Raw genomic sequence first — 6,399 nt, forward strand, 5'->3', positions numbered from 1 at the left:
CAAAGAACCAAGCTGAACATGTTTCCAAGTGTGTGCTTGCTTCCCATTCTTTCGGTACCTACCCAACAGAAGAGTTGCTAGATCATACGATAGTTCTATGTTTAACATTTTGAGAAACCACCGGTACATTATTCACAGGGCTGTAGCATTTTACATTTCCAGCAGCACTAAATGAGGATTCCAGTTTCTCCACATGGCTGTCAATATTTGTTGTTTTCCTTTTTTTTATTATTATTTTTTAAATCATTCTGTAACTGTTGTTGGTTGTTATGTGCCGTCAAGTCGGTTATTGTTAGATACCATCGATTCAGTTCTGACTCATAGTAACCCTGTACCATGGATAGAGTCTCCCAGTTTGTGCCATCCTCACAGTCTTTGCAATGTTTGAGCCCATTGCTGCAGCCACTGTGCCAACCTATCTCCTTGAGGGCCTTCCTCTTTATCTAGGACCATCTACTTTACCAAGCACAACTTCTTCCTCTTAGAACTCTTCCATTTTGATCACATGTCCAAAGTACATGAGATGAAGTCGCACCTCCTCGCTTCTAAGGAGCTTTCTGAATGCGCTTTATAATAAAAGACAGATTTTTTTCACTCTTCTGGAAATCTGTGGTATATTCAATATTCTTTGCCAACACCATAATTCAAACACATCAGTTCTTCAGTCTTCCTTATTCACTGTCCAGCTTTCACATGCATATATGAAGCAATGGAAAATACCACAGCTTGGGTCAGGTGTACCTTAATCCTCAAAGTGACTTCTTTGCTTTTTAATACTTTAAAGAGCTTTTTGTTTTTGTTTTTGCAGAAGCTTTGCCCAATATAATATACCCTCTGATTTTTTTACTGCATTCTCCATGGGCATTGATTGTGGATTCAAGTAAAATGAAATCCTTGACAGCGTCAATCTTTGCTGTTTATCATGGGGTTGCTAATTGGTCTAGTTATGAAGATGTTTGGTTTCTTTATGTTGAAGTGCAATCATATTGAAGGCTGTCATCTTTGATCTTCATCAGTAAGTATTTTAAGCCCTCTTTTCTTTCAGCAAGTAAGGTCCTGTCATCAGGATATTGCAGGTTATTAATGAGTCTTTGGAGTCCTGGTGTGGCGCTGTGCAATAATGTGCTGGACTGCAAGGTTGGTTTGAACCGCTCCTCAGAAACCATATACAGGGTTGCTATGAGTCAGAACCAACTCCATGGCACTTAACAACAACAATAGGTCTTTATCCAATTCTGAGGTTGCATTCTTCTTCATATAGTCCAATTTCTTGAATTATTTGCTCAGCATACAGATTGAATAAGTATGATTAAAGGATACAATCTTGATACACACAATTCCTAGTTTTAAACTGCATTCCTTTGTTCTGTTTCAATAACTGCCTCTTGATCTATGTACTGAAATTCTAATTCTTCATAATATCATCCATAATTTGTTGTGTTTCTGCATGGTCTTTGCATAGTCAATAAAATACAGCTAAAATATCTTTCAGGTATTCTTTGCTTTCAGTCAAGATTAATCTGATATCAGCCTTGACATTTCTCATCCCTTGTCTTCTGAATCAATGTACTGCTCCAACCCTTTTTGACTTATCTTCAGCAAAAGTTTACTTATGTGTATTATTAATGATATTATTTGATAATTCTTTGCAATGGGCAAACATATGGATCTCTTCAAGTTGTTTGGCCAGGTAGTTGTGTGACAATTTTCTTGGCCTAAATGGGTGAACACTTCCAGCATTCCATTCATATACTGCAATATCTCAACTGGTTTTCTGTCAATTACTTGAGCCTTGCTTTTCACCAATACCTGCAGTGCAGCTTGGGCTCCTGTCTTCAACACCACAAGTTCTTAATTGCATGTTACCTCTTGAAGTGTCTGAATGTTGACCAATTTTGGGGAGGAAGAATGACTATGTATTTCTTCCATCTTCCCTTGATAATTCATTTGATATCTTGGCCATAGATCCTACTGGGAGTAAAGTGCAAAGTGATACTACATTGTGGTTTTTACTCAAAGGCATTTAACAACAACAACAATGACTAATGAAAATCCTTAGGCATAAACTTTTTTTAATTTGGCCTTCAAACTATTCCAGGAGAGCCACAGTATAGCACTAAGTGTATTCCACCTGAATTTAGAGATTATCACAAGAATAGATTTTATGCATTGAACTAATAGCTGAGGACCAGTGAAGTTGAGGGATGACATCAAAGATATTATGTACGAATAAAACAAAAGGTCCTAAAAAAAACAGCCAGGAAAGCAAAGACCAAAATGGATGTCAGAAGAGACTCCGACACTCACTCTTGAGCATAGAGTAGCTACAACAAATAAAAGAAATAAAGTGAAAACGTTGAACAGAGATTTCAAAGGGCAGTTTGAGAAATTTTTTATAATGTGCAGTGTGATAGTTAAGATTTTATGCAAACTTGGCAGGCCCAGGCTTCTCAGGAGCTTTGTAGTTAAAATGTAATTACTAGTGAGATCTAATTTATTGAAATCAACTCCATGAAAAGACCTGCTATGAGCAGCCAATCAATTGAAAAGAAATTTACTCCGGGGTATGACCTCTTTCCAATAAATGTAGACAATGTAGAAAAGCTGGCTGGCTTTCTGCTGGGTCTGGATCATACCTCTGACTTGTCATTCAGACTTGGAACTTGCCTGCCTTGACAATTGTATGAGCCATTTCCTTGATATGACTCTATCTATAAAGAGCTCTTGGTGTGGCACTGTGGGCTAATGCATCAGACTGCAAAGTCATTTGAACTGCAAAGTCAGTGGTTCAAGCTCACCAGCTGCTCCTTGGAAACACTATACAGAATCACTAGGGGTCGGAATCGACTCGATGGCACATAACAATAACAACAATAAGGAGCTCTGGTAGCGTAGTGGTTACGAATCGGGCTGCTAACCTCAAGGTCAGCAGTTGGAAACTACCAGCTGTTCTGTGGGAGAAAGATGAGGCTTTTTGCTCCAGTAAACATTTACAGGTTTAGAAATCCTATGCAGAGTCACTATGAGTCAGAACCGACTCCACGGTACTTAACAACAACATCTGTATTTAGTCTTGGTGTGATGCTGTGGGTTAATGTGCCAGATTGCAAAGCAGTTTGAACTGCAAGGTCGGTAGTTCAAGCTCACCAGCTGCTCCTTGGAAACCCTATACAGGATCGCTATGGGTCTTGACAGCACACAATAATAACAACATATACATATGGAGTCCTGGTTTAGCACTATAGGACAAGCACTGCTTTGCTAACTGCAAGGTTGATGGTGCCAACCCACCAGCTACTCCTCAGAAACTCTATACAAAATCGCTATGAGTTGGAACTGACTCAATAGTGCACACCAAAAACAGGAAGAGCAACACACATCTCTATCTATGTATATGTCTGTATCTGTATCTATTTCACTGGATTTGTTTCTCTAGAGAATCCAGCATGAGACATAAAGTCTTATAATGAAATGTGCAAAGACCTGACATTAGAAAATCAAAACAGTAGAATATTTCTTAAGTCAAAGGTACTGATGAAAAGCTACAAGCCTCAAGTTGCAATATTGAATGATGTGTATGAAGTTTCAAGGGAAGATGGTACAGTCTTCCCTTGAAGAAATCCACAGTCATGGTACCTAAAGTATTTGGTCAGCCTTCAAACATTTCAGGAGGTAGCATGTGATCTAGAATTGACAGTATTTAAATAAAAATTTCAAGCTGCACCTGAGTCTTTGGTGGGAAACAAGGCTTGAGGAATTGGAGGAAATGACAGAATACCAATTGAGATGTTGCAGCAAACAGGTACAATGCTGGAAGCCCTCATCCATCTCTGCCAAGAAATTTGGAAGACAGCTACCTGGCTAGGTGACTGGAAGAGATCCATATTTGTGCTAATTCCAAAAAACATCATCCAACAGAATGCAGAAATTATTAAACAATATTGTTAGTAATACATGAAGTAAAATTCTGTCGAAGATAATTAAAAAATAGTTGGAGTACTACATTGACAGGGAACTGCCAAGAGTTCAAGCAACATCAGGATAGGCAGAAAAGATAAAAGTTGTCAAGGATTTAATTTTATTTGGATTTACAATCAAAGTCCCTGGAAGCAGAAGTCAAGAAATCAGATGGTGTATTACACTGGGCAAATCTGCTGCCAAAGACCTCTTTAATGTGTTAAAAAGGAAAGATGTCACTTTGAGGACTAAGGTGCACCTGACTCAAGCCCTGGTCTTTTCCATCGCCTCATATGCATGTGAAAACTGGACAGTGAATAAGCAAGACTGAAGAAGAGTTGATGCATTTGAATTATGGTGTTGGCAAAGAATATTGCATATACCATGGATTGCCAGAAGAAAGAACACATCTGTCCTTTTGAATAAAGTGCAGCCAGAAAGCTCCTTAGAAGTGAAGATGGTGAGACTTCATCTCATGTACTTTGGGCATGTGATCAAATTGGAACAGTCCCGAGAGACAGACATGCTCGGTAAAGTGAATGATCATAGAAAAAATGGAGATGGGTTGACACAGTGGCTGCAGAAATGGGCTCAAACACGGCAAAGATTTTGAGAAACGATCAGGGCCAGGCAGTGTTTCATCCTGTTGTACATAGAGTCTGAACTACCTCGACAGCCCCTCACCACAGCACTAAGCTAGCTTGTTGTTGTTAAGTGCCATCAATACAGTGCTTCCAAGGAGCACCTAGTGGGTTTGAACTGCCAACCTTGAGGTACAAACCGATTTTGTGGTACAGTACTTTATCCTACAACACCAAACCAGGACTTAAGCACTAAACTAAAGGTTGGAAATTTGAATCAACTCAGTGACATAGTGAAAGAAAAGACTATGTAAAAATCATCTGGGGACCATGTTTTATTTCCCCCAGCTTTACAAGGGGGCTGGAGTGGGGTGGGGGGTGGGGGTGAGAGACTCAAACTCAAAATCAGCCCAAAGCTGATTCCTATGAAACAGGGGTCAGACATACTTCCACCCTATAACCTTCTTTACCCTATTCTAACACTAGCCATGCCTCCCACAGCATTCTCTGCTTCATATCTGGGTTCGATAATCCATAGCAAAGGATACATAGAACTCATAACAATATTTACAATTACGGGGTTTATTAGGGAAGTGACCAGGGTACAATTCAGGATCAAAACCAACTCAGGATGCAGTACTGTTACAGTCAGGAATGCCTCTTGTCTGCTATATTGCAAACACATCTCACTCTTGTCCCTTGGCTCCTGCTCTGCTTGGGCAAGTGTTACAAAGTTCATTTAGCCAGTCTGTGAATGCTTGTAAAAGGCACTTTCTTCAAGCCAGTATTCAGTACATAGGCACTCAGCCTTATGAGTCTAGAGCCCAAAGCTGCTCTATCTCTCCATACCACTGCCTCTGCCATCACCTCTTACCATCTCATGCTCAACTCATGCTCTTCCTTTTTTATGGTCCTGGTATCTTCTGTCTCTGCTTCTGAGATGGCTCCTTTTAAACCTAGCTGGAGGGCAAAACTAACCAATCCCAGCCTTAGAGTTCTGTATACCTTATTTGCATGGTCCCACCTGATCACTTGGTGGGAATTAAGAAGACGTTGGATAGAAAAGCCATATTAAGTTAATTCAAGGTACCACAGCCTGGGAATCTACTTCTGCGAAAATTACAGCCAGGAAAATCCGAAGCAGCAGCTGTACTCTCTAAAATATGGGGTCAGCATGAGTCAGAATCCACTTGATGGCAACAGTTTCATTTCTTTTTTTCCCTTTAAATCTGACTAAAGATTTGCAGGCTTGGAAACCCTATATAGGGTCTCTATGATTAGGGATCGATTTGATGCCAGTGGGATTTGGTTTCGAATGGAATGATGTTGAGAATCTGTTTATGTGCTTGATGTCCACTGTCAATTGTTTTTGGGGAAATGTCTATTTAAGTCCTTTGTCTACTTTTGATTGGGTTGTTTATCTTTTTTATGCTAAATTATACGAATTTTTTGTACAGTCTGGATGTTTAACTCTTACCTGAATATTAATACGATTCCCCCGAATTTTCTCCCAATCTGTAGGTTATCTCCTCTGTTTGTTGTTAACAAAAGTTTTTAATTTTGATGAAATCTAATGTACCTATTTTGCATTTCACTGCTCATACTTTTGGTGTCATATTTAAGAATCCATTGTGGAAAAACTAGGTCACAAGCCATTATCCATATATTTTCTTTTTAGAGTTTTATTTCTTACATTTAGGGTCTTGATGATTTTTAGTTTATTTTCACATACACTGTGAAGAATGGACTCAGCTTCATTCATTTTCATGCAGAAATCCAGTTGGCCTAGCGCCGTTTATTGAAAAGGCTATTTCCCCCCTTTGATCAACTTAGTATCCTTGACAAAAATCAATTAACCATA

Source organism: Chrysochloris asiatica, unplaced genomic scaffold, assembly GCF_000296735.1.
Source record: "Chrysochloris asiatica unplaced genomic scaffold, ChrAsi1.0 scaffold00025, whole genome shotgun sequence".
NCBI lineage: Eukaryota > Metazoa > Chordata > Mammalia > Afrosoricida > Chrysochloridae > Chrysochloris > Chrysochloris asiatica.